Source organism: Oryx dammah, unplaced genomic scaffold (assembly GCF_014754425.2).
Source record: "Oryx dammah isolate SB20612 unplaced genomic scaffold, SCBI_Odam_1.1 HiC_scaffold_14, whole genome shotgun sequence".
Classification (NCBI taxonomy): Eukaryota; Metazoa; Chordata; class Mammalia; order Artiodactyla; family Bovidae; genus Oryx; species Oryx dammah.
Genome location: NW_024070198.1, coordinates 35094293 through 35119427, shown reverse-complemented (window position 1 = coordinate 35119427; position 25135 = coordinate 35094293). Strand labels below are relative to the sequence as shown.

The 25135-nt window shown below is 41.8% G+C and overlaps 1 protein-coding gene and 1 non-coding gene across 2 annotated transcripts in view; both read right to left on the bottom strand.

Annotated features, from left to right (window-relative positions):
• Window positions 1–25135, bottom strand: part of ATRNL1 (attractin like 1) — a 794298-nt gene that overhangs the window by 78565 nt on the left and 690598 nt on the right. The gene's annotated exons all lie outside the window — the stretch shown is intronic.
• Window positions 304–375, bottom strand: TRNAS-GGA. Its single transcript has one exon. It is a non-coding gene; the product is annotated as a tRNA-Ser (tRNA).

Here is a 25135-nt window from a genome sequence, read left to right as displayed (position 1 = left end):
GAGACAGTGAAGGACAGGGAAGCCTGGCGAACTGCAGTCCATGGGGTCATAAAGAGTCAGACATGACTTGGTGACTTAACCACACAATTGTGAAAAACTGGAAGTGAATGTCCATCGAAAATGGTTGAATAATTTAGGAATTATCAGTATTACATAATATTATAGTGAGTGAGTGAAGTCGCTCAGTCGTGTCTGACTCTTTGTGACCCCATGGACTGTAGCCTACCTACCAGGCTCCTCCCTCCATGGGATTCTCCAGGCAAGAGTACTGGAGTGGGTTGCCATTTCCTTCTCCAGGGGATCTTCCCTACCCAGGGATCGAACCCGGGTCTCCCGCATTCCAGGCAGATGCTTTAACCTTTGAGCCACCAGGGAAGCCCACATAATATTATAGGATCATGGGAAATATGATGAGAAATAATACTTCATTAGAGGGTTCAGAATATACTGCTTTAAAAAGCAGGTTGAAATGTTTTATGTATATGTATGCTAAGTCACTTCAGTCGTGTCCGACTGTGCGACCCCATAGATGGCAGCCCACCAGGCTCCCCCGTCCCTGGGATTCTCCAGGCAACATCACTGGAGTGGGTTGCCATTTCCTTCTCCAATGCATGAAAGTGAAAAGTGAAAGGGAAGTTGCTCAGTTGTGTCTGACCCTTAGCGTGGACTGCAGCCTACCAGGCTCTTCCATCCATGGGACTTTCCAGGCAAGAGTACTGGAGTGGGGTGCCACTGCCTTCTCCAATGTATATGTATACATATACTTATCTATGTGTACACGTACACACATACACAGAGAGAGACTGATTCATTTGGAAAAGAGACTCAAATTCTCCAGCAAGTGGTGTTGGGAAAATTGGACAGCCACATGGAAATCAATGAAGCTGAAGTGAACAAATCCTCACACCATACACAAAAAAAGCTCAAAAGGGCTTAAATAGTGAAATATAAGACATGACACCATAGAACTCTTAGAAGGGTACATAGGCAAAAGATTCTGTGACACAAATCTAACCAAATGTTTTTCTAGGTTAGTCTCCCAAAGCAATAGAAATAAAAGCTAAGTAAAAAACATACACACACACACACACAAACAAATGGGCCCCAATTAAACATACAAGCTTTTGTACAGCAAAGGAAACCATAAACAAAGTTAAAAGACAACTTATGGATAGGGGGAAAATATTTGCAAATGATGCATCTGACAAGGGTTCAATTTCCAAAGTATACAAACATTTTATACAATTTAATAACAAACAACTCAATCGAAAAATGGACAGAAGACCTAAACAGGAATTTCTCCAAAAAAGACATACAGATGGCCAAAAGATAAATGAAAAGATGCTCAATATTGTTAATTATTAGAGAGATTCAAATCAAAATTACAATGAGGTACCACTTCACATTAGTCAGAATGGCCATCATTAAAAAGTCTACAGCTAAAAAGTGCTGGAGAGGGTGTGGAGAAAAGGAAACCCTCCTACACTGTTGGTGGGAGTGTAAAATGGTGCAGCCACTATGGAAAAAAGTATGGCGGTTCCTCAAAACAGTAAAATAGGATTGCTATATGATCTAGAAACCCCTTTCCTAGGCATATATCCAGATAAAAACATGTTTCAAAAAGACACAGCAATGCTATTAACAATAGCGAAGACATGGAGACAACTTAAATCAACCTAAATGTCCATTAACAGATGAATAAATAAAGAAGATGTGATACACACACACACACACACACACACACACATATATAGTGGAATACGACTCAGTCATAAAAAAAAGAATAAAACAATACCATTTGTGGCAACATGAATGGACCTAGAGATTGTTATAGTAAGTCAAATAAGTCAGGAAGAGAAAAACAAATACTATACAATATCACTTACATGTGGAATCTAAAATATGACACAAAAAATTTATCTACGAAACAGAAACAGACTCACAGACATAGAGAACAGACTTGTGGTTGCCAAGGAGGAGGCGGGGGTGGAGGAGGGAAGAATTAGGAGTTTAGGATTAGCAGATGCAGAGTATTATATATAGAACAGATAAAAAAACAAGGTCCTACTGTATAGCATAGGGAACTATATTCAATGTCCTATGGTAAACCGTAATGGAAAAGAACATGAAAAATTATATATATATAGTTAAATATATATATAACTGAATTGTTCTGCTATAGAGAAGAAATTAACACAATATTGTAAGTCAACTACATTTTCTTAAAATAAGTTTTTAGAAAAGAGACAAAGCATATAAAACAAAAAGTTAACACAATACAGTATTATAATTTCTATTTTCTTCTGTTTTTTCAACAGTTTATGAATTTTCTACAATGAATACCTATTAGCATTGTAATCAGATAAAAATGTTATTTTTGAAAAGAATTATTATAAAAAGCACCTGACACAAAACTGTACGGCTTAATAGCTTAGACACAGGCCATATTTACTACAACTTCTAAGCATTTGTGTTTTGATGTACACCCAGAGAAAACAGTGAGAACTGCTGGATGGAACTCATCCCTCATGGTGAGATGAACCACAATGGACATCTTCCTGACTGTGGGGCAGTCCTATCATCCTTCCACCTCCAAGGAGTAACAGTATTATTATTAATTCTTGACATGCTAGCTAATCTCCCTGAGAACAATGGAATTTACAATGAGATGTGATTCTTTGAAACTGTTTACTTTTTATTTTTTGTATAAGACACATTTTACATAAGTACTCTCTACTTATACAGTCACTGTTCATCATTTAATTATATAGTTAACGCTGTGGATTACAATAGCAAGTGCACAAAGATGTAATTATGGGATAAGTACCTAGTAATTTCTATTCTCTAAAGTGAAGACTGAATGTTAATTAGCTTTAAGCATATTACAGTAGGTGCAATTATCAGGTAATCTTTGGGAATGTGTATTTTTTGGATCAGCCTTTATTAAGGTGATCCCATGTAGTTACTGAGGAATGTCATAAAAATCTGCAGACCTTTGTGCATTGATAAAAAGAAAGAATAATTACAGAAGCTAATTCCACTGTCACCTTATTGGTATAACTTTATTCCCACTGCTTCCTTGTAATTCTGTCCCTCTAAATGCTCAATTATTCAATATTTCCAGCTACCTGGGAAGCTTGGAAAAGCTGTACATGTGATGCATATCTACAAAATGCCTAAAGAAGCCAAGTCCATCGAGTAGAATCGCTCTTCGGCAGTTTTGCATTTAAATATGAAATTGTAATGAACTGTCCAGGTGGCAAAATTTTTTGCTCCAGCAGCTGCAGCACCGACTCAGGAATTCAAAAGCAGAAGCCCAACAGATTAACGATTCCCCATAATATTATCTCTGTAACATGCAATTTGTTCTCAATGATAATTAGATATTTAGAGAAAGACATAATTAGGAAGAAGAGGCTTAATGCTTTTTGTTGTTGTTTGCTGAGAATCTCCTAACAGCCAAGGGATCTACTCTGGGAGTAATACGATTCTGGTATCGGAGTTTGCAATAGCTGGCTATGTTGAGAGACGACTGAAGCATTCTGCACGATGAAATAAAACCATCCCAAATCCAAACCTTTCTATAGTTAATTTGTGTGTCATAGCTCCCGTCGTTGAAAATAGGCCAGGATTCTGTTTATAGGTGCTTTGTAAGCGTGCATTACCAAAAGAAATATTGGACCAGATAGAAAGAGTAATGAGATAAGATACCATTTCAAATCCATTTTGGAATGATGATGGCTGAAACAGCCATGGGAAGGTAAGGTCCAGATGGAAATTGCTATTTTCTTTTGCCTTTTTATGACAGCCGGTTTCCCTTTCTCCTCAGCTCTAGTGCTGCTGCTACCAGAGCCTGTAGCTATTTTCCCTGGAATTTTGTCTACAGTATCAACCATCAGGTTTCCTCCTATGAGCAGAGTGGATATCAAGCTACTGAAAAATGTCACTCCCCTGCATCGACTGCAAATGCTCCCCCAGAGGCTGAAAGTAAAGAGTACAAATAGACTGCATCTGCATTCAGATCCAGGAGACTTCTGAATGAGTCAGAGATCTATATGCCAGGACAAGAGCCAGACTTAGCCAGAACATTTACTCCTCAAAGTCAGTTCTCTCTATATCAAATCCTAGAAGACTCCTTCTGCTCTCTCTTCTTCAAGGGTAACCACTAAACTGACTCCTATTATCATGGATAATTATCATTAAAAAAACTGAATTAATATAACATTGTGTATCAGTTCAGTTCAGTTCAGTTCAGTTCAGTCGCTCAGTCTTGTCCGACTCTTTGCGACCCCATGAGTTGCAGCATGCCAGGCCTCCCTGTCCATCACCAACTCCCAGAGTTCACGTCCATTGAGTCAGTAATGCCAACCAGCCATCTCATCCTCTGTCGTCCCCTTCTCCTCCTGCCCCCAATCCCTCCCAGCATCACAGTCTTTTCCAATGAGTCAGCTCTTCGCATGAGGTGGCCAAAGTACTGGAGTTTCAGCTTTAGCATCATTCCTTCCAAAGAACACCCAGGACTGATCTCCTTTAGAATGGACTGGTTGGATCTCCTGATTGTATATCAACTATACCTTAAATTAAAAAAAAAAAACCCACTATATAAAAGGGATCATCATGGCTTGCCAGGTGGCATTAGTGGTAAAGAATCCACCCACTAATGCAGGAGACAAAGGCGACATGGGCTCAATCCCTGGGTCTGGAATATCTCATGGAGTAGGAAATGGCAACCCACTCCAGTATTCTTGCCGGGAAAATTCCACAGACAGAGTAGCCTGGCAAGTTATATAGCCCATGGGGTATAGAGTCGGACGTCACTGAGTACGCACACATGTACTGTAGGTACACTCCTGTGGCTGGCTTCTTTTGCTTAACCTTACCTGCATCTGCATTGCAGCCTGAAGCCATAGTTTATTATTCCATTGTTACATACTATTCCTGTGTATGAATATACCTACTACTTATCCATTCTACTGCCAATGGCTGCTTGGCTTGTTTCCAAACTTTAGCTATTCAGTAATACTGCCATGAACATTCCTGTTCAGGTCATATTGTATATATTTCTACCTATTTCTGTTGGGCTTGTAACTAAAGATACAATTGCCCCCGCGACTCCCAACAGCTGTTAACTCATTAGATAATTTGTAACAGAGTTTTGTTGAAGAATGGGTCTGAGATGGAGGGAGAAGTATGGAAAGAAATGGCATCTATTTTCCCACTGGGTCTTGTCAACTGGATGGGAGTTCCCTGTGAAGGAGGGGTAATAAGGTGCCTACAGGTTGGGATGGGTATGAAGAGAGGTATGCAGGTGCCAGACAGTTCACTCCCACTGTCCTGTCTCGGATTATAAAGAGGACACAACCTTGGACTGCTACTTGCATCTGTTCCCCTGATAGGTGAAGGAAGAGTGGAGGCATCTAACAGCTTTCTGGGCAGGGGACATGGGCAAGAGACAGCTGGAGCCAGAGGGTTCAAGCAGAGCTGAAGCCTCATGGCAACTGTGGCTCATTCCTTTGGAGACTTCCAGAAATCACTAGTAGCCTACTGAGAAGCAGAGAGCACTGAAGACTTGCTGTTTGGCCAGGGTTGAGGTATTTGCAGATATCTGGCTAATTATAAAGCCGGCCAACACACAAAGCGGTTGATGCTACAGTAGTAAGACAAGCAAACTCTCACTGACCCAGGAGTCGGTAAGGAAAGAAGAGATGCCATTTTCTTCCCTCCTCTCCTTCGCACTCTTCAATTCAGTCCCCTTCCTCCTCAAACTTTCTGTCTATTCGTCTGTCGCAAAACCACAGAGAACAGTTTTTAACACTGCCTTAGAAAGAGTCTGGAAGGCTTCAAAGAGGAGACAATGATGTGTGACCCCAGGAAATGACCGAATTTTTTCAGGCGACAAACTGCCTTTATAGGCTGGAGGTATATCGTGGGATAAGGGAATGGATGTATGAACATACAAGGCACTTTCAGGAAACCATGTATGGTTCAGGATGATTAGAAAGAAGAATGTGGGCATCAGAGCCTGAGTGGTGCTTTTAAGGCCACTTATTTAAGGTAGTTCAATAAAAACTGCCCCAACAACACTGGGTGATGTGAAGCTGGCTGCTAGTTTTTGCCCCACAAAATCCAGTCATCACACATCCAGTCATCTGAGCACTCTGTAGGCATCCCAGTGTATGTGAGTCCTTGCTCATAGCTCAGTTTTTATTCAAGACCTTCTGTGTCTCAGCTTCCCTACACCCCCATCCCTTCCCCAGAGACAACACCTGTGTGTGTAGGCTCATTGTTGAGTGTACAGCATCTCCCAGCCACCATTTACGCTCAGCAGCTTGGTTGTGCTTGTCTCAGTCTAGCGGTGTTGGAAATGAGACCTGAGTGTTAGAAAATCCAGTTGGAAATATAAATGTGGGCTGCCATGTTGAAGTGGTTGAACTTCCCTTGTCAGAATCAGCTGGCCCTTTCACAACCTGTAAGAGCATAGGCTGAACGTGCTTGTGGTCCTTACCTCTAGCCCCCAGGAGGGTGGGGAGGTGAGAGTGAAGTAAGGGAGCCATTTAGAGGCCCTGGAGCAACTGACGAGCACAGGGCAATGTGCTCATCAAAAACACACGGGACTTGGAGTCACCCAGGTTCATTTGGGGTCAAAATACTTAAATTGTCTAATCAGAAGTTTTTGCATTTATAAAATGGACATAACGGCTGAGAAAGATAACCTATTGTGAGTAAAACACATTCACAGTTCCTAGCTTTTTCAACTACAGAAACAGTATTTCAGAACTCAGAACTGGGATCACACTAGCGTTCCATTGCATGTGGAGGTTGAGTAAGGAGTCAAAAATGATTTTCATATTTTGGTTAGGCAAGCAAGTGAGAACCAGAGAAATTAGGAGTTGTAGGGGAAAGCTACTGGATTCAGTTATGGCTCCAGTGCGTCTGAGTTGCTTGTACATCATCACCAAGGCAGAAACGGAAGCAATCCTCAGGGCGCTCTGAGTGGCTGTGCGAGCTCACCACTGAGCAGGAACCCTAGGGGAGGGGTGAGTGTGGGCTGACATGCAACTCACACTTGGTGCCAAAGCATGAACTCTGGGTGGAACTGCATTTGCTTGAAAGCAATACGTGAGCTAGCAGTGGTCCTGGCAATACAAGACCCCCATCTATAACTGAGAAGTGAGCAAGGTCGGTAGCCTGGCCCCGAGAGGAGTACTCAGAGATGGGAAAGTGTCCGCTCACACCACCCAGTCACTGACCCAAGCACAAAACTGAGAAAGCCCTTGGTAGAGGGGGGTCCCCCCTGCCCTTGAAAAGACAGTTCAGGCTCTGAGGTCACAGGTACAAGTGCAGCTCCACAAACAGATGCATGCCCCCTGTTGCTGTTGTTCAGTTGCTAAGTCATGTCTGACTCTTTGTGACCCCATGCACCGCAGCACTCCAGGCCTCCCTGTCCTTCACCATCTCCTGGAATATACTCAAACTCATGTCCATTGAGTCAGTGATGCCATCCAACCATTTTATCCTTTGTGGCACCCTTCTCCTCCTGCCTTCAATCTTTCCCAGCATCAGAGTTTTTTCCAATGAGTCAGCTCTTCCCATCAGGTGGCCAAAGTATTGGAGCTTCAGCTTCAGCATCAGTCCTTCCAGTGAGTATTCAGGGTTGATTACCCTGGGTAATTTCCGCTTGATGGGCATCATGTGATTCAGACTTAAGATACATCCAAGTAAGAAGGGGGTCTCCTAACTACTCACCCAAAGCTTGTTTATTTTGGTTTCTCAAGGGAACAGATTCTTCATCTTGTGATCCACTGCCTCCCTCTGTCTCTTCTAAGGCAGTTCCTTCACCCTTATTTACATTGTAAACACTTAGGAGCACAACTGCCTTAGCTACACTGAAGTGTACAAGAGAGTCAGGATAAAAAGTCAATACTAATTAGTCAGATGACGGGGACACGGACGGTCGAGGTGTTTCACAACATTAATCACATTCTTTCAGGCCCTTTCAGTTTCACTCCTTTCCAATGATCACAGGTCTTCTTCTCTAGCCAGAGTCCAGGATTTTCTCGCTTTTCTCCTAAATCCACCCTCTACCATGGCCAGGTTCAGGTTGAACCCACTGTCTCAGATCCATGGATCCTTCAGAAAGTGAGCTTTTCTATCTGAGCTGCAGATCTACCTCCTGGGCTGGCAGCACCTGCCAGTCTAGGTAAAGCACTCTACTTGAAGGCTGGAGCAAGATGACTTTATCCTGAAATAATTCTGGTCCAGCATATAAGATACTTCATGTCTGAGGCAATCTTTGCCTCATTTCCGGATACTTTTTGGCATCAACTTTGCTGTGTCGGCTTTTACCATCTGGTGACTTTTGATTTCTAGCTTCCGAAAATTGTCCTGGCTCTTAAATTCAGCTTTTACTGCTCCACTGTGACTCTAGGTTTCTTCATACTGTTATTTCATCTAGCTCCCATCCATCATCCATAGCTTCATTTTGGCTTTGATTTATTGGTGCTGAGTGCAACCTCAGTTTCAGGTTGAAAATGCTTTCCTTACAGACATAATTTGAATTTCCTTGCAGCTACTTGAACACAGTTGGACCAGAACCTCTCATCATTTCTTCTTCAAAAAACTTATGGTGAGGATTATTTATAATTTATCCACTATCTATTTCTTAAAAAGAATTTAAAGCAGCTAAGTGACTATTATTTTTATTTGCAGTTTTAATCATCATAGTCAGGGTCTTTCCCATCAGCCTTTGTCTTGATTCCTTTCAAAGTTCCTAATTTATAGGGTAAACAATTTTGTTTGCCCTATTAAACAGCCTCATTGAGTTCACACCCTCCTTTTACTTTAAAAAGAAATGCCTTCTACCTTCACGTCCAGCAGAGGGCTCTCCTGGCACTGTGGCTGCATAGCACAGAGCTGAAAGCATTGACTAGACAGCCAGACTGTCTGGGTTCAAATCCTGTCACTTGTTAGCTGTGTGATCCTGGGCAAGATGTTTTACCTTGCCTTCCAGATCAATGACATTTCAACAGTGAGTATGTTGATCTATGGGGCTTTTGTAACGTTTGAATGTATGAATGCATGCACATATACTATTTTAAGAGTATCTGGCATAGAATATGCAACATATATGCAATAGCCATTATAATTTTTCTGTTATACTATTAGTGTACATAAAAATCCCACACTTCACTTTTTCTCATCCTTTCCACTGGAATCGTCTAATCCTTCAATCAAACAATATTTGAGGGCTTAGGAGATAAACTCTTCTACAGGTACAGACCGTGTCACTGCTGGCCCAAGAAGCTACTTGCACTATCCTGTATCCAGAGTATCAGGGGCACGAGCATTAAACCGTAAGGGTAGTAACAGAACATGCACCTTATACAGCAAAGAGTACAGAATCTTGAAACTATAAGGTCATAACATGATGTCAAGCTGAATCTTCTTATTCTGATTATTATTGAAGCACATTTCCAGATCCCTCTTGGGGCTTCCGCTGGTGGCTCAGTGGTAAGGAACCTGCCTGCAATGCAGGCACCACAGGAGACGTGACTTCAATCCCTGGGTCGGGAAGATCCCCTGGAGGAGGGCATGGCTCTCCAGTATTCTTGCCTGAAGAATCCCATGGACAGAGGAGTCTGGTGAGCTACAGTCCATAGGGTCTCAAAGAGTCGGACACGACTAAAGGGACTGAGTACACACGTACACACACTTGAATAGGAAAAGAAAATATATCCTGGAGGATATATGGCTCCTGCCCCAGATTAATCTACCAAGACTGCTGCTGCTGCTGCTGCTGCTGCTAAGTCGCTTCAGTCGTGTCCGACTCTGTGCGACCCCATAGACGGCAGCCCACCAGGCTCCCCCGTCCCTGGGATTCTCCAGGCAAGAACACTGGAGTGGGTTGCCATTGCCTTCTCCAATGCAGGAAAGTGAAAAGTGAAAGTAAAGTCACTGAGTCGTGTCCAACTCTCAGTGACCCCATGGACTGCAGCCCACCAGGCTCCTCCATCCATGGGATTTTCCAGGCAAGAGTACTGGAGTGGGGTGCCATTGCCTTCTCTGAATCTACCAAGACTAGAAACACAGATATGATACTCTACTTATATGATACTCTTCAACTTTAGACACCTGTGGGGCAGGTTCAAAGCATTTGGCTGATATGCGTGTGTGTGTGTGTGTGTGTGTTCAGGTATACTGAGGCTTCTTTCAACTTTTCCATATCTATTTCTGTCTCATAGTTGTCCATTTCCTAGGAGAAGAGTCTTCCTAGTGGCATTCTCTCCTGCCTAAACCATTTGCTCTTCTCAACCCCTTGCTGAGAAGAGCAAATTGTAGAGCTTCAGCATGGTTAAAAGACACTTGCTCCTTGGAAGAAAAGCTGTGACAAACTTGGACAGTGTATTAAAATGCAGAGACATTACTTTGCCAACAAAGGTCCATCTAGTCAAAGCTATGGTTTTTCCAGTAGTCATGTATGGATGTGAGCCTTGGACTATAAAGAAAGCTGAGAGTCGACGAATTGATGCTTTTGAACTGTGGTGTGGGAGAAGGCTCTTGAGAGTCCCTTGGACTGCAAGGAGATCAAACCAGCCAAATCTAAAGGAAATCAACCCTGAAATATTCATTGAGGGAACTGATGCTGAAGCTCCAATACATGGGCCACCTGATGCAAAGAGCCAACTCATTGGGAAAGACCTTGATGCCGAAAGGACTGAAGGCAGGAGGAGAAGGGGACGACAGAGGATAATATGATTGGATGGCATCACTGACTCAATGGATATGAGTTTCAGCATGTTTGAAGGACAGGGAAACCTGGGGTGCTGTCATCCATGGGGTTGGAAAGAGTCAGACACAACTGAGCGACTGAACAAGGATGGTTGGAATGAAGTTCTGAGTCCTTGGTGTGTGACCAGGGTGGTAGCCCAGTGCTCAAGATCTGAAATCAATTTAGCCACGATGGTGTCCTGCAGAGCAGAAAGAGGCACCCATCTGCATGTCAGATCACATGTAAAGTGGTTTCAAACTAGGTCCTCAGAGCCCTACAGAGGTTTGCCCAGAGGGCAGTGAGGGGAAGAGGAATGAGGTTTCTTGCCCTGTTCCATCTCTGCCAGAGCTGCTCCATCTTTATCTCCTGGGATTCCTCCAAAGTTCTCATTTGCAGAAAGGATCTCATGGCACCACTTGATTCCTGTCTGTCTCTTGCACTAGACCATAAGGGTTCAGAGGGCAAGAGTCTTAGTTCACCATACACCCACTTCTTAGGATTTTGCCTGTACTCAGTAAATATTTTTGAATACTTGAGTAAATGTATGTCAAATCTACTTGTTACGGAAAACGTACTGCCAAGTCCCTAGTAAGGTTAGGCTAACACAGCATTTATGGAGATGTATGGTTGGCTGAAATATTTAAGTTAAACCTGTATTGTTTGTTGTTTGCATTTACTAGGATTTTCATATTCTCAAGTCATGCTTTTGTCCCCAAAACCCAAATAAAATAATCTCATCCAGGTATTATCACAGGAGAAATATTTGAATGTGAGTGTACCTTACTGGGCTTCCCAGGTGGAGCTAGTGGTAAAGAATCCATCTGCCAAGGCAGAAGCGGTAAGAGACACCGGCTGGATTCCTGGGTTGAGAAGATCCCCTGGAGGAGGAAATGGCAACTCACTCCAGAATTCTTGCCGGGAAAATCCCATGGATAGAGGAACCTGGTAGGCTATGGTCCACAGGGTTGCAAAGAGTCGGACATGACTGAAGCGACTTAGCACACACACATGTACATTACTGACTTGTCACTAACCTATTCCTGATCCAACTGTTTATACTAATAGGGCCTACCTGCACCCCCATATTCTGGAAGAAGAGTTAAGGGGAGATTTCAGTCTAAACTACCAACAGACATTCTTTATTTGAGTAAATTTGGAACAGTTTTTGCAATGTGATTTCTGCAACAATCTCCTCGGGTCTGAATGAACTCAGGAACATTTTGGTCTACACAGGCAGCTTCATTTCTAACCATGTGTACAGGCTACAGATCTTTTTGCAGAATGCATTCTGAAAAGGAGTGATCTCTCTATTCACATTAATAGCAAATAAAATGACTGTCATTCTGCCTAAAGTGAAGTACAATGCAAGAAGCTTCCTAGCGTCAATCAGATGCCTTCTTCTCAATTTTGTCCTCATGCTTCTAAGAAAGCCGGAAAAGTATTCTATGGTAATAACAGCTCAAAGCAGCTCTATTACAATATACAGGCTACTCATTTTAGTTTGCAATTGCTTATAAAGCATAAAAGTTGTATGGTTCTTGGCTGGAATCCATAAGGCAGAAAATTTACTGTACTATACTTCTAATTGTCTACTACAAAGGGAAAAATCATCGTAGATAAATCGTTTAGCTGAAATGCTAGAAATGTTTTAACAGAAAAAAATGTTTTCTTTCCTGGAACTGTCAGAACAGTTCTCTAATTAAGACATGGTAGGCTATTACTAAGAGAATATTCAGAGAGCCAGAGGTTAGAATCCAGTTTACCAATCACTTAAAAACACAAAATACATAAAGATATTTTGAAACCATTCTTTAATATACACTATCTTAGCACTTAATTAACTATGCTTATCACTGTCAAATCTCTATAATTATGCAGTAATCATTCATTCATCAAATCTTTAATTGAGCACACACTGAATCCTATGTCTCAGTTTGAGTAAATTTAAATGCTAATCCGCTCATCTTCCCTGGATCTGGAGATTTCATTTCAGAGAGGCTCAAAAGTAGGACACACAATTACAATTTGAGAAAAAGGTGGAAAGGACCCAGACAAGCTTCTGAGTAGCAAAGAAAATGTCAGTTATAAAGTTTATGCATTTTACTGCGTGTGTAGATAGCTTCACGTTATTACCCAAACAGACACGGACCAAATAGAACAGCAAAAGTACTGGTGACACGAAGAAACAGCATATCTGTTAGACACTGAATTGAGCACATTACAGGCATCATCTCTTTTGAGCCTTATGCCATTCTTTGGAGATAGGCAGTATTTCCCCCATTTTACAGAAGAAAATCTAAAGATAAGAAAGGCTACATGTCTTCCCAGGAAAAAACACGTAGGAAGCAGTCCACATGTATCTGACTGCAAAGCTGACATTTTGACCATCAAGCCACACCGCTTTTCCCATCTAGCTTGTGCCTGCAGGTTCTGGGCAGGATAACATGGGAATCTACCAAAGGCAGCAGTTCACCTACTTATACTTAAATGTGTCCCACTGCTACTTTGTCTTCAAGGTTCTCAGTATTTGGTTTCCTAATTTGCCTTTCAAAGTCCCTATGACTGAATGTTGCCTTAAACTCTGCTCTGGTCTTTAATAGTTGGTTTGCCTCAGGGATTAAGTTCCCTGCATATGAACTCAAATCTCCTGATGACTAGATCTCTGCCCTGCTGCCACACCTTTGGCAGGCCAGGAGCCAGCCCTCTGGCTCCCTGCAAATCACTGGCTTCACTCGCGCCCCCAAATCTCTTTCTTCGAGTCTTTGCCTGACTAATTCCTGGTTATCCTTCAAAGTTTCCACTGCACTGTCATTCATCCAGGCTTCCCAGATGGCTCAGTGGTAGAGAACCTGCCTGGCAATACAGGACATCCAGGAGGCACGGGTTCAGGTTCTGGGTTGGGAAGATCCCTTGGAAAAGGAAATGGCAACCCATGCCAGTATTTTTGCCTGGGAAATCCCACGGACACAGTCATTTACTCAGGGAGATCATTTCTGCCTGGCAAATCCAAATGAGGAACCTTGCTATACTCTCATAACTCTCTGTATTTTCCTTCCTGCAATGATCACAACTCGCAATTAGATATGTATTCGTGTGATTATCTGTTTGATGCCTGTATCCCACAGCAGGAAGTAAACTCCATAAGGGCACGGGTCATTTTGACTTTGTTCACCCTGAGCTTACATCTACTAGGTGTCAATGCACATAAATGAAAGAGTCTATGCAAAGCTCTGAGCACATAATAGATGCTCAATAGGCATTAGGATTATTATTTCAATTTTTAAAATTGGGGTATCCCTGGTGGCTCAGTGGGCTTTCCTTGTGGCTCAGCTGGTAAAGAATCCACCTGCAATGAGGGAGAGCTGGGTTTGATCCCTGGCTTGGGAAGATCCCCTGGAGAAGGAAAAGGCTACCCACTCCAGTATTCTGGCCTAGAGAATTCCATGGATCATATAGTCCATGGGGTTGCAAAGAGTCAGACACAACTGAGTGACTTTCATTTTGCTTCACTTGGTGGCTCAATTGGTAAAGAATCTGCCTGTAATGCAGGAGACCCAGGTTCGATTCTTGGGTCAGGAAGATCCCCTAGAGAAGGAAATGGCAACCCACTCTACTAAGCTTGCTTGGAAAACCTCATGGACAGAGGAGCCTGGCAGGCTACAGTCCATGGGATTGCAAGAGTCGGACATGACTGAGCAACTAAACCACCACCCATAGTTGCTTTATAATGTTGTGTGTGTGTTCTAAAATATTTATTTATTTGGCTGCACTGAGTCTTTTGCAGCATGTGGGATCCAGTTTTCCAACCAGGGATCAAACCTAGGCCCCCTGTGTTGGGAACATGGGGTCTTAGCCACTGGACCACTAGGAAAGTCCCTACAATGTGGTGTTAGTTTCTGCTGTACGTGAATGAGAAACTGCTGTATAGCACAGGGAACTCTACTTAATGCCCTGCAATGATCCAAATGGAAGGAAATCCAAGAAAGGGGGTATATGTATATGCCGGCTTCCCAGGTGGCTCAGTGGTAAAGAATCCGCCCGCAAATGCAGGAGAGTCAAAAGACTTGGGTTCACTCCCTGGGTCAGGAAGATCCCCTGGAGGAGGAAATGGCAACCCACTCCAGTATTCTTGCCTGGAAAATCCCATGGACAAAGGAGCGTGTCCAAGTCCATGAGGCCAAGTCCATGGGGCCTCAACGAGTCAGACATGACTGAATGACTGAGCACGCACATATGTATATATATAGCTGATTCACTTAGCTGTACAGGAATATTATTTCACAAATGAATAAGCTCTAGTGAGATCCTTGCATCTTTAACCTCATTCCATGTTCCATTTTGTTTCAGGGACTGATACCCTGGTTTAGAGGGATATGTTCTGGGGTCCCTTTCCTGGCTATTCTTCGGAAAATCAATCCTGAACTTTTTCTTTCATTTGTCCCCCAGGATATCTAACCCTAAAGTACCTTCTGACTGGCTAGTTACTGTCCCCTCAAAACTGGGTAATGACATTAAGTTTTAATGGTCTCAATGTTTTATTTATATAGATTACCTGATTTTTAATAATGTCTTGCTTACTAAGACCTTTAGGGTAATTCCAACACTAACAACTTCATTCAACTGGAAAAGAGCTCTCAAATCAACTTATATTAAGAACTTTGCTGTTAACATGAATTTAACATATAAAGGCAAGGTGCACAAAAGAATAAATGATATATTAGTGAATTTAATTCAATTTTGTTATTGGCAGGCTCAGTCACTTCAGTCATGTCTGACTCTTTGGACCCTATGGACTGTAGCCTGCCAGGCTCCTCTGTCCATGAGATTCTCTAGGCAAGAACACTGGAGTGGGTTGCCATGCCCTCCTCCAGGGGATCTTCCCAACCTAGGGACTGAACACATCTCCTACGGCTTCTGCATTGCAGATGGGCTCTTTACTGCTGAGCCATCAGGGACACAAAATTCTATCAATTCCTACTTTGCAATAATTTTCAAAGCCATCAGATGCTCTCCTTTCCTATTACCATCTGGACTCCAACCTGCCTGGATTACTGCAATTTCTTTTCCTAAGTAGTCTTCTACTTCTGCCTAATCTTGTACAACTGAGTTTGTGTACTGCAGCAAAGCTAATTTTCTTAAACCCTGTGTTTTTAGATCATTCTCTGTTCAACAACCCATTATGGTTTCCTAATTCCCACCAGATCAAATTCAAATGCATCTTGGGAGTAAGGGCTTTCCTGCCATCTTCCAACTGCCTTAGCATCTCCCCACTTACAAGCCACTATGATTTCTGGCTCTTCTTTGCTCATGAGTCCCTTGGCTTGGATTGACCTTTTCCTTCTATACTGGCTGCCTGCATCCTGCCCATCACTTGAAAATCTCAAGTTCTACTGACTCCATTTAACTTTTAATGTCTGCCAGGGCTTCTGTGAAAAAATATCACGAGTGGCTTGAACAACAGAATGCAGCTGTGGAGACTGGAATCCAAGATGGAGGTGCTGGAAGGCTTAGCTTCTCCTGAGGCTAAGATTTCTCCTTGGCTTGCAGAGGACTGCCTTCTCTCTTGCATCTTCACAAGGCCATTTCTCTATGTGCACACAACCCTAGGGACTCTTCCTCTTAGGGACCCCAGTCCAATAGAATTCAGGCCCCACACTGTGACCTCGTTTAACCTTAATTACCCTTTTTAAGGTCCTGTCTTCAAATACAGCCACATTGTGGGTTAGCACAGCAATGTGTAAATTCAGAGGAATATGGTTCAGTTCATAATGCGTAGAAAGTGTTTTTTTCTTCTCATTTTTATCTTCTGTAGATATATTTATTGTCTGTCTGAAATTACAGTCTCCTTCAGAAAAGTAATTATCCAAATTTTCTTTTCTGTTCCTGAAGTTTGTGCATAATTAACATGATCTTCTTTCTTTAATAATGCCCAGTACTTGAGAAACAAACTCTCAAGAAACACCTGTAGAAGTAAACAACATCTTATCCCAAGCTAGAAGTGGAGGGCAACCTACAAAAAGGCAGGGACCTGATTCCAGCAGGTAATGCCATCTGCTTCAGTTTGCACCAGTCACTGTGAGAATGGAAACTTCCGTTGAGAGGTAGGGCAACAAGGGAGGCGATCTTCAAGCAGGAGAAACTCAACCCAGGAAATACAAGGCACCTCTGGCCTCGGGCTCTGTGTCCTAAGGAAGCCATAGGGTGGAGCCAAGATGAGGAGGCAGATGTCACTGAGAGGCAGAAAAGGCGAAAGATCTTCTCCAGCAGGCCATTAGAGAGAGATCTCTGCCCCCAAACTGAGAAGCATGGAGAGCTGTGCAGGAAATAAGGGGATGGGCAAGACGAAAGAGAAGAGAGTGGTGGTCCTACCTCTGGGCATTACTGTGCTGTCTCATTTTGGTTCTACCAGATCTATTATCCCTAGCAATTCCCACTACCTCTTCAGAACCTTGCCTTTAACCATTCCAGCAGTTATTTGTATCTGGGTTAATATCCTTACCTGACCAATCAATGGAATTACTTAAAAGCTTTTTAAAGAATATATACTGCTTCAAAAATATGAAAAATAAAACTACTCTGTGTGTGTGTGCGCTCAGTCATGTCTGACTCTTTTGCAACCCCATGGACTGCAGACTGCCAGGTTCTATTGTCTGCGGGATCTGCCCTGCAAGAATATGGGAGTGGGTTTCCATTTCCACCTCCAGGGGATCTTCCTGGCCCAGGGATCAAATCTTTATCTCCAGCATCTCCTGCATTGGCAGGAGTATTCGTTAACCACTGAGTCACCTGGGAAGCCCATATAATCTAGCAATTCCACTCCTAGATATATAGCCAAAGAAAATGAAAGCACTAATTCAAAAAGATGCATGCGCCCCAATGGTCCCAGCAGCATATTTATAATACAATAGCCATATGGAAGCAACCTAAGCATCGCTCAGCAGATGAACGGATAAAGAAGATGCATGCGTGTGTGTGTGTGTGTGTGTGTGTGTGTGTGTGTGTGTGTGTAATGGAATACTACTCAGTCATAAGAAGAATGACATTTTACCATCTGCAACAACATAGATGGACCTGTAGGGTATTATGCTTAGTGCAACAAGTTAGACGAAGACAAATACTGTGTGTTATCACTTATACGTAGAATTGAAAGAATAAAAAAAGTGACTGTAACAAAAAAAGATTCACAGATACAGAGACCAAACTAGTGGTTACCAGTGGGGAGGGGAAAAGGGGATGAGGAAGATAGGGCTGGGGGTTAAGAGTCACACACTATTACGTATAAAATAAAGAAGCCACAAGAATATGTTGTACAGCACAGGGAATATTGCCAACATTTTATGCTAGTTTTTAATGTATATAATCTGTAAAAATTTTGAATCACTATGTTGTACACCTGAAAGTAATATAATATTGTAAATCAACTATACCTCGATTTAAAACAGATTGAAAAAAAGAATTCTCAATATGATTTTTCTTACTTGCACGCTAAAATTAATTAAGTTACTAATTAAAATGTGAAATAGTCCATAGGTATTCTGAAATTAGTCTTTGAATTTCTAATGAATTCATGAATATTGAATAATGAATGAAAAGTTGCCAGTTTATTTTTCTTTGTCATTTTGATTGAAAGTAAAAATGTTTACCCAACAATCAATAGAGTAGATCCCAGAAAAAAACTTTGGTGCAACAAAGTGCTTTCTCCTTCTGGCTCAAAAGGCTCTCACTCCTCCCTTTCCCCAGGCAAATATTTCTCTAAAGCATAGAATTTCAGACATGAGCAAGTTAGGGAGAAGTATTTTATGGATGGACTAGAGTGTTAAAGAGAGAAAGGGCACAGTTCTTAAAATCATAAAGTATACAACTTCTCACTCTGAACGAGAGTTTTTTCAATCCTTACACACATTCGTCTTTTCGATGAATTTTAGTAGGAAGTGAAATATACACAGAAGACTCTTTGACTTCCTATTTGCATCTCTGGTTTTCTAGGTCCCATCTTCCGGTCATCTTTACTATGACACAGTTGCTCTCTCTTATTGTAGCATCTCTCACAAAAACAGCTTCTCTGCTGACAGCACAGACAGAACTGAATGAAGGTCAGAGACAAGCAGACAGGTAGACAGACAAAGGGATAGTTTTCTGAAGCCAGCCATATCCGGCATGAGGGTCTCAGTTGATTACCTTCAGCTGTTTATATAGCTATTGTCTCCCATTTCAGGGTACTTATCTCACAAAGAGGAAAACAATGAAGGAACACTGTGAAATATTATCGGAAGGATCTCCTTAAATGGCCAATAAATAGTGTGTACAGCTTGATCTTAAGGAATGGCAGCTATGCTGTAACCTTTGAAGATTCCCAGAAAATCTCGGCTTCCCAGAATTCTGGCTTGATTTACATAAACAAATCAAGAAAATGTTTTACTCGTGGATTCTTCATTATTTCTCTGACAAATGCTAGAAAAAATTGGCAAACTGAAGCATCTGCCTGTTTTACAGTTGCTCTTTCTCCGGCTCTCCTGCAGTTAGGATGTAACAGTATCTCCAAGAAACTGCAAATATTCACTTTATTTCAATTAGTTTTCTCCACCCAGTTCGCTGCCTCTTCAGCCAGCTCAGAAAACTCGACTTTTAGTTTTGCTTAAGCTGCTTGACTTGTGAGATAAGCACTGAACTCCTACCTTGTCATTCCCTAGGAAGATTGGGTCCTTTGTGTCTTATCAGTTTACCTGCTGGTATTTATTTAACATCATTTATGATGAGTTCTCACCTTTTTTTTGCCCATTTGAATTCTGGCTTGATATTAATTTATCTTTATCTTCTGATTAACACAGTTCTACCTTTGTGACCTAGAGTCAAATCTTTCTTTGAATAGGCTCGTCTAAATACAAACTGCAGAGTTGAACAGTATCCACTTCTGAATAAGATTTTTAAGCTGGCACAGTCCCTATTAGGCTTTTGAACTTTTAACAAGGGAAAGCACTGACATCTCTCTGTCAACATTTTCCTGAACCACAAATTGCTCATGCATTAGAAATTCTCCAGAAATGACATAAAAAAGGCTATGAAGCAAATGTATTCTTGTAGTGCAGGTCTGCAAGTCAGGGTAATTTCAGAATATACCACATAAGCTGAAAAGATGGCAGATGCAAGAATTGGATTTAACCATAGATGATAACCCAATTTTCTCCATAGCACTGTAACTCAATAAGTCTTTAATGGCTTCTTAGATAAACAGATGGATGTCATCAAAAGGCACAGGATGATAAATCTGATTGGTGTCTGAATAATTTGCACTGCTTTATCCCCAAAACAAGTAGCAAGAGCAAAATGGGAGAACCCACCATGAAGCCCCAGCACAGGAGTTTAGATTATTCGATTAGAAATAGCTGTATTTTCCCAGGGGCATGATATTGAAAACAACCAGAATGGCAAAGTTCAGGAAGTATAATATATCTTTTTAATTAGGGCTATTCTTTTGAAGATTTATACTCTTCAGTATAGCTGTGTTTATTTTTATTTGGTTGACTCCCATTTATTTTCATACAGACTTCCAAATATTCATTTAAAACCCTTTGGGAGATTATGACTTTCAATTATCTGTGACGGCCTAGAGTTTACAGACTCTCAAGCCCGTGGCCTAGTTCCTGCTGGTCAAGCAGTTCCTGATTTTTTTTAACAGTTCCTTTACTTGGATGCTTTCTCATTTAGCTCATTTGTTCACTAGAATCATTCAGTGGAATCAAATTTCAAACAGTTTATTGATGGAAGTCCAATATATACACACGAAAAATCTGACCAAGCCTTTCTAGGGATGGAACCGTCAAACTTTAAACACATGCTAATACCCTTAGATTTGTCCAAGTGAAACCAAGTGAAAGGATATGGCTAAAACAGTTCTGAAAGGAAATAGGTTGCTTCTACTCACAGCCATTGTTATGTGTGGGTTTTTGTGAGACTGTAGGAAAGTTTCATGGTTTTTAAGTGTTAATTTAGGAAATTCCTTGCCTTCAACAAGATAGAGGGCTAGATGTTTGGAAAGATGTCTGATGATAAAGTATATACGTTTTTATATGAGAGGGAAAAGTATCAAATAGGATGGGAATGCTAATGGTTTATGTCTCTCATAGAAGACATGGTTTTCAAATATTTCTGAGAGATGCAAAAATTAACTAAGTATAGCTGCAATTAAAAACTAGCTTCCTTCTTTCCTTTCTTTCTCTCTTTTCCTTTCTTCCTATCTTTCTCTCTCTCTCTCTCCCTCCTTACCTGCTTGCCTATATATCCTTTTCAAGGACAGAACCAGAATATTCTGGGAATCTACTTGAAAAATAGTCTTCGTGTTATTTACAGAATCCAAGCAATTGCTTTAAAATTTTTTATTATCTAATATTGTCTGTGGAAGTTAATTCTTAGGAATTTGAAATAACAGAAATAGAAGATTCATCTATAGTGTTACTATGGGTGTGAGTATTAGTATTTTAGGTATATTAAGCCATTTATCCTTTATGGCAATTCTAAAGAAAAGAACTACTGTTATCCTCAATTTACAGATGAGAAAACTAAGGCACAGATATATTGAGTAACAGGCCAAGATCACACAACTATTAAGTGGGAGGGCTAGGAATTAAAGCTCGGGCAGACTGGCTCCAGGGTCTGTGCCCTTAACCATTTACATATTTTACTGCCTCTTGATTGATGTATAAAGATATTCATGATATTATCAGTAATCAAGTAGAGATGGATTGGTTAGGCCCCACAGAGAACAGGGATAACACTCTCTGCTTTGGAATCTGGTTACTCAGTTACGCGGTGGGGAGCTCAGAGAACACTGCAGGAGGAAGTCTCAGATGACCAGGGCTCACCTCAAACATCTTCAGGTGGAGTATATGGACTACAGCCTGCCATGCTCCTCTGCCCATGGAATTCTCCAGCCAAGAATAATGGAATGGGTTGCCATTTCCTTCTCCGGGGGATCTTCCCAACCCAGTGATTGAATCTGGATTTCTTGCACTGCAGGAGGGTTCTTTACACTCTGAGCCACCAGGGAAGCCCAAATGATAAAGCACATTCTGGTGGCTGGGACATTAAAGAGTCTACCTGCAGCGCAGGAGACCTGGGTTTGATCCCTGGGTTGGGAAGATCCCCTGAACAAGGAAATGGCAACCCACTCCAGTATACTTGCGTGGGGAATTCCATGGACAGAGGAGCCTGGTTAGCTACAGTCCATGGGGGTTGCATAGAGTTGGACACGGATCAAGCAATTATGCATGTACACACACACAGCATATGTATCGATATACATGGAAAACCTTTTCTTCCAGCTTCTTCATATGCTAACGAGTGACCTTTTTTAAATTTCAGATGACGTCTACTGTACTCCTCCTCTACTAGGCCTCTAAAGAGGCTATGGTTTACCGAATGCAGGGGTCTGTCACTCAGTTCAGTTCAGTCGCTCAGTCGTGTCCAACTCTTTGCAACCCCATGAATCACAGCACACCAAGCCTCCCTGTCCATCCCCAACTCCCGGAGTTCACTTAAACTCATGTCCATCAAGTCAGAGATGCCATCCAGCCATCTCATCCTCTGTCGTCCCCTTCTCCTCCTGCCCCCAATCCCTCCCAGCATCAGTCTTTTCCAATGAGTCAACTCTTCACACAAGGTGGCCAAAGTACTGGAGTTTCGGCCTCAGCATCAGTCCTTCCAAAGAACACCCAGGACTGGTCTCCTTTAGAATGGACTGGTTGGATCTCCTTGCAGTCCAAGGGACTCTCAAGAGTCTTCTCCAACACCACAGTTCAAAAGCATCAATTCTTCAGCGCTCAGCTTTCTTCACAATCCAACTTTCACATCCATACATGACCATTGGAAAAACCATACCTTTGACTAGATGGACCTTTGTTGGCAAAGTAATGTCTCTGCTTTTGAATACGCTCTCTAGGTTGGTCATAACTTTCCTTCCAAGGAATAAGCATCTTTTAATTTCATGGCTGCAGTCACCATCTGCAGTGATTTTGGAGCCCCAAAAAATAAAGTCTGACACTGTTTCCACTGTTTCCCATCTATTTCCCATGAAGTGATGGGACCAGATGCCATGATCTTAGTTTTCTCAATGTTGAGCTTTAAGCCAACTTTTTCACTCTCCTCTTTCACTTTCATCAAGAGGCTTTTTAGTTCTTCTTCACTTTCTGCCATACAGGGTGGTGTCATCTGCATATCTGAGGTTATTGACATTTCTCCCAGCAATCTTGATTTCAGCTTATGCTTCTTCCAGCCCAGCGCTTCTCATGATGTACTCTGCAGATAAGTTAAATAAGCAGGGTGACAAAATACAGCCTTGACGTACTCCTTTCCCGATTTGGAACCAGTCTGTTGTTCCATGTCCAGTTCTAACTGTTGCTTCCTGACCTGCATACAGGTTTCTCAGGAGGCAGGACAGGTGGTCTGGTATTCCCATCTCTTGAAGAACTGTCCACAGTTTGTTGTGATCCACACAGTCAAAGGCTTTGGCATAGTCAATAAAGCAGAAATAAATGCTTTTCTGGAACTCTGTTGCTTTTTCGATGATCCAGCAGATGTTGGCAATTTGATCTCTGGTTCCTCTGCCTTTTCTAAATCCAGCTTGAACATCAGGGAGTTCATAGTTCATGTATTGCTGAAGCCTGGTTTGGAGAATTTTGAGCATTACTTAACTAGCGTGTGAGATAAGTGCAATTGTGCGGTAGTTTGAGCATTCTTTGGCATTGCCTTTCTTTCAGATTGGAATGAAAACTGACCTTTTCCAGTCCTGTGGCCACTGCTGAGTTTTCCAAATTTGCTGGCATATTAAGTGCAGCACCCTCACAGCATCATCTTTCAGGATTTGAAATAGCTCCACTGGAATTCCATCACCTCCACTAGCTTTGTTCCTAGTGATGCTTTTTAAGGCCCACTTGACTTCACATTCCAGGATGCCTGGCTCTAGATGAGTGATCACACCATCATGATTATCTGGGTCATGAAGATCTTTTTTTGTACAGTTCTTCTATGTATTCTTGCCACCTCTTCTTAATATCTTGTTTATGTTAGGTCCATACCATTTCTGTCCTTTATCAAGCCCATCTTTGTATGAAATGTTCCCTTGGTATCTCTAATTTTCTTGAAGAGATCTCTAGTCTTTCCCATTCTGTTGTTTTCCTCTATTTCCTTGCACTGATCGCTGAGGAAGGCTTTCTTATCTCTCCTTGCTATTCTTTGGAACTCTGCATTCAGATGCTTATATCTTTCCTTTTCTCCTTTGCTTTTCGCTTCTCTTCTTTTCACAGCTATTTGTAAGACCTCCCCAGACAACCATTTTGCTTTTTTGCGTTTCTTTTCCATGGGGATGGTCTTGATCCCTGTATCCTGTACAATGTCATGAACCTCCGTCCATAGTTCATCAGGCACTCTATCTATCAGATCTAGTCCCTTAAATCTATTTCTCACTTCCACTGTATAATCATAAGATTTGATTTAGGTCATACCTGAATGGTCTAGTGGTTTTCCCTACTTTGTTCAATCTACGTCTGAATTTGGCAATAAGGAGTTCATGATCTGAGCCACAGTCAGCTCCTGGTCTTGTTTTTGCTGACTGTATAGAGGTTTTCCATCTTGGCTGCAAAGAATATAATTAATCTGATTTCGGTGTTGACTTTCTGGTGATGTCCATGTGTAGAGAATGGACATAATGTGGTCCACTGGAGAAGGGAATGGCAAACCACTTCAGTATTCTTGCTTTGAGAACCCCATGAACTGTATGAAAAGGCAAAATTATAGGATACTGAAAGAGGAACTCCCCGGGTCAGTAGGTGCCCAATATTGGAGATCAGGGGAGAAATAACTCCAGAAAGAATGAGGGGATGGAGCCAAAGCAAAAACAATACCCAGTTGTGGATGTGACTGGTGATAGAAGCAAGGTCCGATGCTGTAAAGAGCAATATTGCATAGGAACCTGGAATGTTAGGTCCATGAATCAAGGCAAATTGGAAGTGGTCAAACAAGAGATGGCAAGAGTGAATGTTGACATCCTAGGAATCAGCGAACTAAAATGGACTGGAATGGGTGAATTTAACTCAGATGACCATTATATCTACTACTATGGGCAGGAATCCCTCAGAAGAAATGGAGTAGCCATCTAGTCAACAAGAGTCCAAAATGCAATACTTGGATGCAATCTCAAAAATGACAGAATGATCTCTGTTCATTTCCAAGGTAAACCATTCAATATCACAAGAATCCAAGTCCGTGCCCCAACCAGTAATGCTGAAGAAGCTGAACGGTTCTATGAAGACCTACAAGACCTTTTAGAACTAACACCCCCAAAAGACGTCCTTTTCATTATAGGGGATTGGAATG